The sequence below is a fragment of the Lathyrus oleraceus genome, chromosome 3 (assembly GCF_024323335.1).
Source record: "Lathyrus oleraceus cultivar Zhongwan6 chromosome 3, CAAS_Psat_ZW6_1.0, whole genome shotgun sequence".
In the NCBI taxonomy this organism is placed as follows: Eukaryota; Viridiplantae; Streptophyta; class Magnoliopsida; order Fabales; family Fabaceae; genus Lathyrus; species Lathyrus oleraceus.
This window is the reverse complement of record NC_066581.1, coordinates 216,396,883-216,410,168: the sequence shown is the minus strand read 5'-3', so window position 1 is coordinate 216,410,168 and position 13,286 is coordinate 216,396,883.

Here is a 13,286-nt window from a genome sequence, read left to right as displayed (position 1 = left end):
TCCAAGCCACCAGTATTCCTTCTTCAAGTATTGATACATCTTCGATGAACCTGGATGTATGGTAAAAGCCCCCTTGTGGGCTTCCTCCAAAACTTTTCTTTTTAGCTCGGCATCATTCGAAACACATATCCTTTGATTAAATAGAACAACTCCATCTGGTGATTGAGCGAATCCTGGTTGAGTCAACATCTCTTGCAACTTCTCATCTATCCTTTGTCCTTCCCGGATCTCTCCCCTTAGGTTAGAAGTAACATTCAAATTTCCCATTATCACACCATCCTGCGTCTAATTAAACTAAAGATTAAGATCTCGGGACTTTTCCAACAATGCATATTCTAATATCAATAACTCAACTTTATGCATCTCTTTCTGACTTAAGGCATATGCAACCTTATTCGCTTTCCCTGGGTGGTACTTAATCTCAAAATCAAAGTCCTTCAAATACTCCATCCATCTCCTCTGTCTCATGTTCAACTCTTTCTGGTCAAATAAGTATTTCAAACCCTTGTGGTCGTTAAACATTTCAAAACGTACTCCATACAAGTAATGTCTCCACACCTTCAATGTAAAAACAATAGCAGCTAGTTCAAGATCATGAGTTGGATAGTTCTCTTCATGAGTCTTCAACTGACGAGAGGCATATGCTACAACCTGACCACTCTACATTAAAACCCATCCTAACCCTTTCTTAGAGGCATCACAAAGTACTTCATAAGACTTACTAGGATCGGGGATGATTAAAACAGGAGCAGTTGTTAGTTTTTCCTTTAAACTCATGAAACTCTGCTCACACTTCAAATCCCATTTAAAAGAAATTTCCTTTCAGGTAAGTCTAGTCATTGGTAAGGCTATCTGCGAAAACTCCTTTATAAATCTTCGATAGTAACCTGCCAAACCCAAGAAACTTCTGACTTCGGAAGCATTCTTCGGTCTTTCCCAATTAATAAATGCTTCGACTTTAGATGGATCCACTGATACTCCTCCTTGTGATATGACATGACCAAGAAACTTCACTTCGTTCATCCATAATTCACACTTACTTAACTTGGCAAAAAATTGCTTCTGTCGCAGTACTGACAAAACAGTCCTTAGGTGTTCTCCGCAATAAAGATCACCACAAACTGGTCCAAGTAAGGTTGAAATATCCGATTCATATAGTCCATGAAAACAGCAGGGGAGTTCGTCACACCAAAAGGCATTACAAGAAACTCATAATGACCATATCGGGTTCTAAATGCGGTCTTTGGTACATCCAAATTCTTAACATTGATTTGATGATAGCCCGATCGTAAATCAATCTTCGAGAACATACAGGCTCTTTTCAACTGATCTAGCAAATCGTCTATCCTTGGCAGAGGGTACTTATTCTTAATTGGTACTTTATTCAACTGGCGATAATCAATACACAATTGTATACTACCGTCCTTCTTCTTCACTAGTAACACTGGAGCTCCCCATGGTGAGACACTAGGTCTAATGAAATGCTTGGTTAACAACTCTTCCAATTGGTCCTTTGTCGCAACCTGAAAAATACAGTGTGCGAAAAAACAACCGGCGAAAGAAAATGACAGAAGAGTCGCCACCGTGCGTTATTTATCCCAAGGGAGGGAAAGGAAACGCTCGAAGTAAACCTGAAAAGGGAAAGGACAAGACGGGGTCTCGCAACCAAATCTTGGGTTCGGGAGTCGGTTATGCGAAGGGAAGGTATTAGCACCCCTACGCATCCGTAGTACTCTACGGGATCCACTTTTGTAGTTCTTGTCTAAAGGGTGTGGGTTTATCTTGTGCTGTTTGCCAAAAAAAAGGGTTAAATGAAAATGACTCGCGCGGATGTCGCATCCACTGCATACGTATCTCATCTGAATATGAGAATCAGAGTCTTCGTAGCTCGGCTGACCTATGGGTTGGGGGGATGTGTGCTCGCTAAGACATCGCGTCTTATGCCTACGTATCTCATCTGGAATGAGAATCAGAGCAAGCCGTAGTTCGGCTAACTACGGGGTTATGGAATGGGTTTTGGATGAACGACGTCACTACACAATCTACCGGATGCTCGACCTTTGGAGACTTACTCACCTGTAGTAGAAGGAGTTAACGTGTTGCTTTGGGTTTTAGGGTTTGGGATGCTCGAGGGAAAACAGGCAGTCCTTGACGAAGGAACCGCGCTACATGTGGGGATATGAATACAAAACACAAAACATGTATTTCAAAGTAAAATGCCACCAAGGGGCCCAAACATTGCCTCCTATCGAGGTCTTCCAGCTAAGAAAGCGATAAAGTACGAGAAAAGGAAAAAATTACCACACGGATAAAGATCTGAAGTTACAGCAATTAAAGGATTAGCAACCCTGAGATCTCTCCAGCTAGACCGTCAAAGAAAATCAGTCAATACGATTAATCAGGATAAACCTCCGGATGGTATCCCTGCAAGAGTATGTGAGCCCTCGCGAAAACTCACCAGAAAGGTTAGACAAACAAGGTGAAATCCAGGGAAAGCAATGCCATGGCAACACAAAGACAGGTTAGAGAAACAAAATAGGGTAACCCAGAGTTGCCCCTAAATCAAAATGTAACCACATGAATAATTCCATCAAAATTCACAAAAGGCTCACAAAAAAGGTATCAAATTCACCCATAATACCTCATACATTTAGAGCATTCAAATTAAAGGCATAAAGATGATGGATATAGGGCAAACCTGGTTGGAGAGCTTGATTGAAATTGAGTTGCACCCGTGAGGTTTACAAGTTGAGTTCCCTTCAGGGTTTGGAGGCTGCTATGAGTTCTCTGTCAGGTCTTCTCTCACTATCTTTTTCCTCAGGGTTTTGTTCCAAGGAAACCTCAGAGTGTTTTGTTTCTCCTCAAAATCCCCCTTTGTTCTGTCTTCTTTCTCTCACTATCTTTTTCCAGTGAATCTCCCAGTGTAACTCCAAGTGTGTTTTCCTCTACTGAAACTTCAGTATTTATAGACTGATTTTCGTGGGTAGTGGGCTCAAATGAGGGAGACCCAAGTCCAAAATAATTTGTTATATTTTATTTTATTTATTTATTTATTTAATTAATTAATTAATTAATTAATTAATTAATTTTTTTTCTTTTTTCGTTTTTTTTTTCAGGAAAAATGAAGGGTAAATTTTGGGGTATTACAGCTGCCCCTATTCAATCAACTGGAGACCCGGAAAGAAGATGGCAGTTGCTTTCGTGCTTTCGAGGTATCACGGGATTGAATACAATAAAAGCCCAAAAATTTGCACTGAAGTGGAGTGAAGTAACAATGTCTGTCAGAATCGGCAAAGAGGTGGTCTTGAAAGAAGAATCCGTCTGGTACGGTGAAAGTCAGTCTGAATACCGAAAAAGAATGTTAACTTGGATACCAAAATAAATGGTAACACAGAAATAACCATGGCCTGAATGCCGCTCATCAGTCTGAATACTGGAAATGACTTCGATCTAAACATCGGAAAATTGGCCTGAATGCCACAAGTTGCATCGACCTGAACGTCGGAAACTTCTTCGATCTGAACATCGGAAAGACTTGGCCTGAATGCCACTTCGATCTGAATATCGGGAAAACTGGCCTGAATGCCACTTCGATCTGAATATCGGAACACTGGCCTGAATGCCACTTCGATCTGAATATCGGAAAACTGGCCTGAACGCCACAAGTCGCATCGACCTGACCATCGGAAACTTCTTCGATCTGAACATCGGAACACTGGCCTGAATGCCACTTCGGTCTGGATACCGGAAAACTGGCCTGAATGCCACTTCGGTCTGGATACCGGAAAACTGGCCTGAATGCCACTTCGGTCTGGATACCGGAAAACTTCATGCCTGTCAGCATTGGCAGAAATAGGGAATGATAATAGAGGCGGCGCATGGGCCAATGACACTTGCTGGGGATAACAAAGGTAAGTCATGAACAATCTTCAGTCTGAGTACTGGAAACAACTTCTAGCTTATCACTTGGGATACTGAGAATGTTTTATGCTTACATGCGTGTGTTTGAATTTTTCAATGGCGTAATGCTCCATGAAAATGGAAATGCTACGCGATTTGGAAGGATGCAATGCAATATGATTCTACATGCAGGGATGCGAAATGCTAGGTAGAACGCCAAGCCGAGGCAAGGGGATCTGCGGGGGAAATGATTACCATCCTCTGGGCTCTGGCCAGGCTGCTGGAGATACACACCACAATGAACTTTGTGGGGAGATGACTAGCCATGCGGTGCTCTGGCCATACCGAGACTGATCGGGGAAAGAATGGCATTGGAAGCCTGCTGCTGAGGAAAGCTACAATGATTCTGGCAACCACGATTTGCGAGAGATGACTCAGCAGGGGGAGCAAACACTGATACGGTACCGAGGTTCTGCTTCAAGGAAAGAAACCATGGATCTGGCATTGGGATTATCGATCTGGCATCGAACTCTAAGGAGCAGCCACTTCTGCTGGGAAGATACAGTCTGGCACTGTCAACTCTACTGGGGAATGTATGTCCTGAAACGACCGCTTGAGGAAGTACAATGGTGAGAACCTGCTGGGGATTGAGGAATCCAACGCTCTGATCAGCTCTGCAGGGATAAGACACCGAATTTGTCTGTTGGTGACTTCACTAGGGAAGATATTCACGATCATCCGCAGGGGATTTTAAGGAAATGCCCCGAGGGTATCTGTTCTGAATAGACGATCCAAAGCACTTAAAATTTACAGCAATTTTAAATGTTTATTAAGCATGTACCTGTAAAGCCCTTATGTGTCATGATGCAATGTTTATCAAAAATTCGGACGTCATTTTTGCAAACAAAACAGTAAAATGAAAATGAAAACAGAGATATACTGAATAACATGATTTTATTGATTGAATGGCCTCTGAATAGGCATTTACATTAAGAAGCAATCCCTGGAAAGAGGTAATCGCACAATAGATAAAAACAGAAATTAATCTAATGGCAATGTGAAATGGATTTCTATTGGGTTCCAATTCTGCTATGACTTGCTCGTCTTCAAGATCCTCCAGATAATCAGCCTTCTGAAAGAGTGATTGGACTGTTTCCTATCCTTCAAAAATTTCTAGTCATTGGCACGAGATGAGATTTAGAACTACTCAGAACGCAGTCATTCGCTTAATCCCTAACTTTTGCCTGGATCGCCCTTTTCGGGTTTTCAATCCACCGGGATACCCATTTTTGCCTAAGTTGCCTTTTCAGGTTTTCAACTTACCGGGTGTACGATCTTTTCATTTTTAATCCCTAATTTTTGCCCGAACCTTTTCATTTTCTTGGTTCGTCGGGATGCCCATTTTTGCCTGGACTACTCTTTTTACTGTCCAGCGGGTCTATTTTATGCGAAGTATTTTTTAACTGCGTCTGAGTTCACAGGGGAAGTGAAGTTTTCACCATCCATAGTTGCAAGCATTAAAGCCCCACCATCAAAAACCTTGGTGACGATATACGGTCCATCATAGTTAGGAGTCCACTTGCCCCTGCGATCTGTCTGAGGAGGAAGGATCCTTTTCAAAACTAAATCTCCGACTTGGAAACAACGAGGACGCACTTTCTGATCAAAGGCTCTCTTCATCCGACTCTGATACAACTGCCCATGACAAATGGCTGCCATTCGCTTCTCTTCGATAAGACTCAACTCATTGAACCTTGTCCGAATCCATTCAGCTTCGTCTAGCTTGATATCCAACAAGACTCTTAGAGAAGGGATCTCCACTTCAACAGGTAGGACTGCTTCCATACCATACACAAGGGAGTAAGGGGTTGCCCCGGTTGATGTACGTACTGAAGTACGATACCCATGCAAGGCGAAGGGTAGCATCTCATGCCAATCTCTGTACGTGACGACCATCTTCTGCACAATCTTCTTTATGTTCTTATTTGCCGCCTCAACAACGCCGTTCATCTTAGGGTGGTAAGGGGAAGAATTGTGATGCTGAATGTTGAAGTTCTGACACAACTCCTTCATCATTTTGTTGTTGAGATTAGAACCATTATCAGTAATGATTCTTTCGGGAATCCCATAGCGACAAATGATTTCTTTCTTGATGAAACGGGCAACCACATGTCTGGTGACATTCGCGAACGACGCTGCCTCGACCCACTTGGTGAAATAGTCGATGGCAACAAGGATGAAGCGATGCCCATTGGAAGCAGTCGGCTCAATCTTTCCAATCATGTCAACGCCCCACATGGCAAACGGCCACGGCGAAGACATCACATTCAGAGGATTCGGCGGTACATGCACCTTATCAGCATAAATCTGGCATTTATGACACTTCCGAGCATACTTGAAACAATCTGATTCCACGGTCATCCAATAATAACCCGCTCTCAACAATTTCTTAGCCATTGTATGTCCGCCGGCATGAGTACCGAAGGAACCTTCATGAACTTCCTGCATTAACATGTCCGCCTCGTGTCTGTCCACGCATCTGAGCAAAACCATGTCGAAGTTCCTCTTATATAGCACATCGTCTTTGTTCAAGAAGAAACTGCCTGCCAATCTTCTCAAAGTCTTTCTGTCATTGTTGGATGCCCCTGCAGGGTACTCTTGATTCTTCAGAAAGCACTTGATATCGTGATACCAGGGCTTGTCATTGACTACCAGTTCGGCAGCAAACACATACGCGGCCCTATCAAGGCGCATCACATCGATCCTGGGAGCATGGTTCCAACGAATTACCTTGATCATGGAGGATAGAGTAGCAAGTGCGTCTGTCATCTGGTTCTCATCACGAGGTATATGATACAATTTTACTGTTGTGAAGAAAGTCAACAGTCTTCTCGTGTAGTCTCTGTAGGGGACCAGAGTGGGCTGGAGAGTATTCCAATCACCATTTACTTGATTGATCACCAGAGCTGAATCTCCGAAGATGTCCAGAGTCTTGATTCTCAGATCAATGGCTTGCTCAATATCCAAGATACAGGCCTCGTACTCAGCTTCATTATTTGTGCACTCAAAAGTCAAACGAGCAGTGAAAGGTATGTGGGCACCTTTCGGAGTAGTAATAACAGCGCCAATTCCACTTCCTCTAGCATTGACAGCCCCATCAAACAACAAAGTCCACTTTTCGTTTGGATCAGGTCCCTTCTCAACAACTGGCTCTTCACAGTCTTTTATCTTGAGGAACATGATGTCTTCATCAGGGAATTCAAACTTCATCGGCTCATAATCATCAATCGGTTGCTCGGCAAGGTAGTCTGACAGAATACTCCCTTTGATGGCCTTCTGTGACGTATACTGGATATCATACTCTGTTAAAATCATCTGCCAACGGGCAACACGTCCGGTGAGAGCCGGCTTCTCAAAGATGTACTTCACTGGATCCATCTTAGAAATCAACAAGGTAGTATGGTTCAACATATACTGTCTCAGTCGGCGAGCAGCCCAGGCCAAAGCACATCAAGTTTTCTCAAGCTGCGAATATTTGATTTCACAGTCGGTAAACTTTTTGCTAAGGTAGTATATGGCATGCTCTTTTCGACCAGACTCGTCATGCTGTCCCAATACACACCCCATCTAGTTCTCAGTCACTGATAGGTACATTATCAGAGGTCTCCCAGGAACTGGAGGTATAAGGATCGGAGGTTTCTGTAGATACTCTTTTATCTTCTCAAAAGCCCTTTGACAATCTCCATTCCACCTGATAACCTGATCTTTCCTCAGCAATTTGAAAATTGGCTCACACGTGGTTGTTAGGTGAGAGATGAACCTTGCAATGTAGTTCAACCTCCCTAAGAAACTACGGACTTGCTTCTCTGTTCTTGGCTCAGGCATTTCCTGTATTGCTTTCACTTTGTCAGGATCCACCTCAATCCCTTTTCCGCTAACAATAAAACCCAGCAATTTTCCCGATCTCACCCCGAAAGTGCACTTGTTCGGGTTAAGTCTCAGTTTGAATTTCCTCAAACGCTCAAACAGTTTCTGCAAATTCACCAAATGTTCTTCTTCTGTCTGAGATTTGGCAATCATATCATCCACATAAACCTCGATTTCATGATGAATCATATCATGGAACAGAGTCACCATAGCTCGTTGATATGTTGCTCCAGCATTTTTCAGACCAAACGGCATCACCTTGTAGCAGAAGGTGCCCCATGGGGTTATGAAAGTTGTCTTTTCCATGTCTTCTGGTGCCATCTTGATTTGGTTATAGACAGAAAAGCCATCCATGAAGGAGAATACCGAGAACTGAGCTGTATTATCCACCAAAACGTCGATGTGAGGTAATGGGAAATCATCTTTAGGGCTAGCTATGTTCAGATCCCGGTAGTCGACACACATCCGTACCTTTCCATCCTTCTTAGGTACTGGGACGATGTTTGCAACCCATGGCGGATAATTGGTGACTGCTAGAAACCCTGCATCCAATTGCTTTTGCACTTCTTCCTTTATCTTGACAGCCATCTCTGGTCTTGTTCTTCTGAGTTTCTGCTTGACTGGAGGACAACCTTCTTTGAGAGGCAAGCGGTGTACCACGATGTCTGTGTCCAGCCCGGGCATGTCCTGATAAGACCAGGCGAAGATGTCAACGTATTCTTGCAGCAATTCAATCAGCCCTTTCTTCACATCATCTCTCAAAGCAGCCCCTATCTTGATTTCTCTCTTGGCGTCCTCGGTGCCGAGATTAATCACTTCAACAGACTCTCGATGCGGTTGAATAACCCTTTCCTCTTGTTTTAATAACCTGGTAAGTTCTTCAGGGAGTTCACAGTCTTCATCACCCTCTTCTTCAGCTTGAAAGATTGGATTTTCAAAGTCGAAACGAGCCATAGCAGAACCGTTATCAATAGGATCCGGTGATGTGCATCTGCATGAGTGATGGTATGTGCTTATGAGTGTGAACAAGAAGTGAAAACTAAACAAAACATTGCCATTTTTTTATTTTGAAAAACTGCAAAAATAGAAAGACAGGGAACGAAATATTTGAATGCAAAAATACGTCCTTTATTTATGATAAAAATGCAAGTGTCACATAGATGGGCCCTACAATGAGTCATTACGCCCTGGGCGGAACGTAAGACTTGGATATGCATGAATAAACAAAGAAAATTACTCTTCAAGAAGAGTGACTTGGATAATCTCCTCAGAAGACCAATTGTTGATGACTTCACCCGGGATCCTCGGACGCACCCAGTTGTCAATGTCACAATCATTATCCCCATCTTCTTCGTTGACTGCAGAGACTTGACCATACTGAATGATGCCAGCACTGGAGAAAGTGATCGGCCCCTGATGAGTCTGAGGCGTTGAAGTACACACATCTGAAACATCGGAATCCATTTCAGTTACATCATGGATTACAGAATCAGTAGGAACAACATCTGCGAATTCATTAGTAGCATCTTCAAACCCTTCTTCCTCAACCCCTTCCGCAGACTCTTGGACAGACAGACCCTCAACCTGGAGGATACCTTTGTCGAGCAAGGCCTGAATACCCTGTTGTAGTTTCAAACAACATCCACTCTGAGTGGCACAATCCAAACAACCCTTCCCACAACCGGGGAAGACATCGGCCTTCAGCAAGCATCCTTTGATATCTAACAATGGAGTCTTCAACTTCAACACATCCTTAATGGACTTGGCTTCTCCCTCTACCAAATTAACGTTCGCACCACCATGCTGGGGCATGGGATTGTTGACGACATTCGGAGCTGGTGCAAGGTCGATGGCCTTTGAATCTATGAGGTCCTGAACTACGTGCTTAAAAGCTTTGCAGTTCTCAAAGTCATGGCCAGGTGCCCCAGAGTGGAAGCTACACCTAGCGTTGGCGTCGTAACCCACCGGAAGTCTACCAACAGGAGGAGCCAGAGTGCGCAATTGCACAAGTTGTAGTTGTTGAAGACTAGAAAGCAACTGGGCGTACGACATTGGAAGGGTGTCGAAACGCCGGTCCATCATCCTTTGCCTCTCTTGATAAGCGGGTCTGTTACCCGATTGTTGCTACTGTTGATACTGAGCTGGTTGATGTTGTGATTGTTGTTGTTGTAGTGGTGCTGCAGCTGGAATGGTCACAGCCGCAACATACGGTTGCTGATGATAATTCTGAAAGTTATTCCTTCGGTTATCCCTGTTCTGATAAGAAGATATGGCATTTGCATCCCCTTCTCTTCTCTTCTGTCCCTGAATGAACGGCTTCTTCACCCCTGATGAGGATCCACCTCCACTCTGGATCTTGTATGTCTTTAGGTAATTCTCCACCCTTTCTCCAGTAGAGACCACATCAGCAAAGTTGGAAGCATTGCAACCTACCAGACGCTCCAAGTAAGGTTCAGGCAGCGTATTCATGAACATGTTGGCCATTTCCTTTTCCAACATAGGAGGCTGAACACGGGAAGCTGTATCCCTCCAGCGTTGAGCGTATTCCCTGAAGCACTCATTGCTTTTAAGAGACAGATTCTGAAGTTGAGTTCTGTCCGGAGCCATGTCTGCATTATACTGATACTGCTTCACGAAAGCTTCTGCCAAATCCCTCCAGCAACGGATGTGGGCTCTGTCCAGCCTCATATACCATTCCAAGGATGCCCCAGCTAGGCTATCCTGGAAGAAGTACATAAGTAGCTTCTCGTCATCAGAGTATGCAACCATTTTACGGAAATAGGCTTGCACGTGAGTTTTGGGGCAAGAGCTGCCATTATATTTGTCAAATATCGGGACCTTGAATTTCGGTGGCACTCTCACACCTGGGACCAGCCCCAAGTCAGCAACATCTACTCCCAGAGGATTCTGTCCTTCCACTGCCTTCAACCTTTCTTCCAATCTTCTAAACATGGGGTCCATGCCAAAGTCTTCCTGAAGCAAGGGGAACTGATCATCCTGACCATCCTGAATGGGTTGTTGACCGGAGGTGACATGTAGGATTGGGATAGGCCCCGGTCCATTGGGACCATTAGCCTCTCCAGCTGGAGGATCAACCAACGTCTCCGGTTGAGTAATAGGGGGATCCCTCTGCACCAATAATCTAAGCTCCTGCTGTCCTTGAGCCACCCCTTGAACCAAATCCATGAATTGATTCATGCGAATCTTCATCTCGGCGAGCTCTGCCTATAGGCTTTCCATTACTCTCTGTTGGTTCCTCCGGGTACCGTATCGGTGAATGCTTGAGTCAGCTATCCTGCTAGTGGGACACCAAACAAACTGAGAACACTGTGGCGGTACCTGTTATGCAAGACATGCGGATGACTATGCAAATGCAATGACATGTTTATCAATTCCAAAAGTATTCTACTCCCTTGATTCTAGTCTCACATTTGATAAACAGTGTAAGAAGAAAACCCCGACTAGAATCAAGAAGAAGATTTAAACCTCCTTGAAAAGGATAAACATGTGTTAAATGATATGAATGCAAATGGTGTGATGATGTGAATGCAATGCAATGGCATGCCAATCAGGATTGTTGTATCTGCTTGAACATCTGTCAGGTTGCACTGTCTGGAGAGAAATTAAGAGTACACCAAACAAAGGTCATGGGATGGATCATGTTATCCTTAATATCAACCACCCATTTTGGCGGATTATGTTTACACCTTATCAATACCCGAGTTTCATTGATATTAAGGATACCTGGTCAGATCAACCATGAATCAAGGGTTTGTCGCAAGTCACGAGCATGGAGTTTAGGTTAAGAACCACCCAAAAGGAGTGTACTAAGGTTTAAACCTGCCAAACATGTTCTACAAAAGGTTCCCATAGTCATAATCCCATCTTTCGGATATTATCAGAGGAACGACTACTCGTATTCCAACAATATTCTCAAGAAAGACTCTTATGAGTGTAGTATCGCGTAACAATCGTATCAAATCTTACACTTGAACGACTTTCGCACTACGTCCTACGAATAGGCCAAGATGGGTTTGGTAAACTAAGGTCCTTGGCTTCTTAGGTCTATATTGGAACAAGTAATGTCTAACCACAACTTACTTATGTGACATTATTGATCTCAACATGACCTCCACCAAGTGAATGGGCTTGCAAGTCAACTCGCTAAGGAATACTCCACACAAGTTGACAGGACTATGCCATTCTCCTATCTTAAGTGCACTCGAGTTCGGGTATAGAACTCATCTCACAAAGATCACCAAGCAGCCATAGCCAGCCAACAGATACAACAATGATATGTACACAATGTAATAAGGTAAAGCAGGTAAATAAATAACTGTACAAAAGCATGAACATCCAATAAACAAACAAACTACAAAAACTAGGAGGGACTCGCTTAGGGAAGATGGACCAGCAAGAGGTTAACTTCTTAAATTCCCCAGCAGAGTCGCCAGCTGTCGCAACCTGAAAAATACAGTGTGCGAAAAAACAACCGGCGAAAGAAAATGACAGAAGAGTCGCCACCGTGCGTTATTTATCCCAAGGGAGGGAAAGGAAACGCTCGAAGTAAACCTGAAAAGGGAAAGGACAAGACGGGGTCTCGCAACCAAATCTTGGGTTCGGGAGTCGGTTATGCGAAGGGAAGGTATTAGCACCCCTACGCATCCGTAGTACTCTACGGGATCCACTTTTGTAGTTCTTGTCTAAAGGGTGTGGGTTTATCTTGTGCTGTTTGCCAAAAAAAAGGGTTAAATGAAAATGACTCGCGCGGATGTCGCATCCACTGCATACGTATCTCATCTGAATATGAGAATCAGAGTCTTCGTAGCTCGGCTGACCTATGGGTTGGGGGGATGTGTGCTCGCTAAGACATCGCGTCTTATGCCTACGTATCTCATCTGGAATGAGAATCAGAGCAAGCCGTAGTTCGGCTAACTACGGGGTTATGGAATGGGTTTTGGATGAACGACGTCACTACACAATCTACCGGATGCTCGACCTTTGGAGACTTACTCACCTGTAGTAGAAGGAGTTAACGTGTTGCTTTGGGTTTTAGGGTTTGGGATGCTCGAGGGAAAACAGGCAGTCCTTGACGAAGGAACCGCGCTACATGTGGGGATATGAATACAAAACACAAAACATGTATTTCAAAGTAAAATGCCACCAAGGGGCCCAAACATTGCCTCCTATCGAGGTCTTCCAGCTAAGAAAGCGATAAAGTACGAGAAAAGGAAAAAATTACCACACGGATAAAGATCCGAAGTTACAGCAATTAAAGGATTAGCAACCCTGAGATCTCTCCAGCTAGACCGTCAAAGAAAATCAGTCAATACGATTAATCAGGATAAACCTTCGGATGGTATTCCTGCAAGAGTATGTGAGCCCTCGCGAAAACTCACCAGAAAGGTTAGACAAACAAGGTGAAATCCAGGGAAAGCAATGCCATGGCAACACAAAGA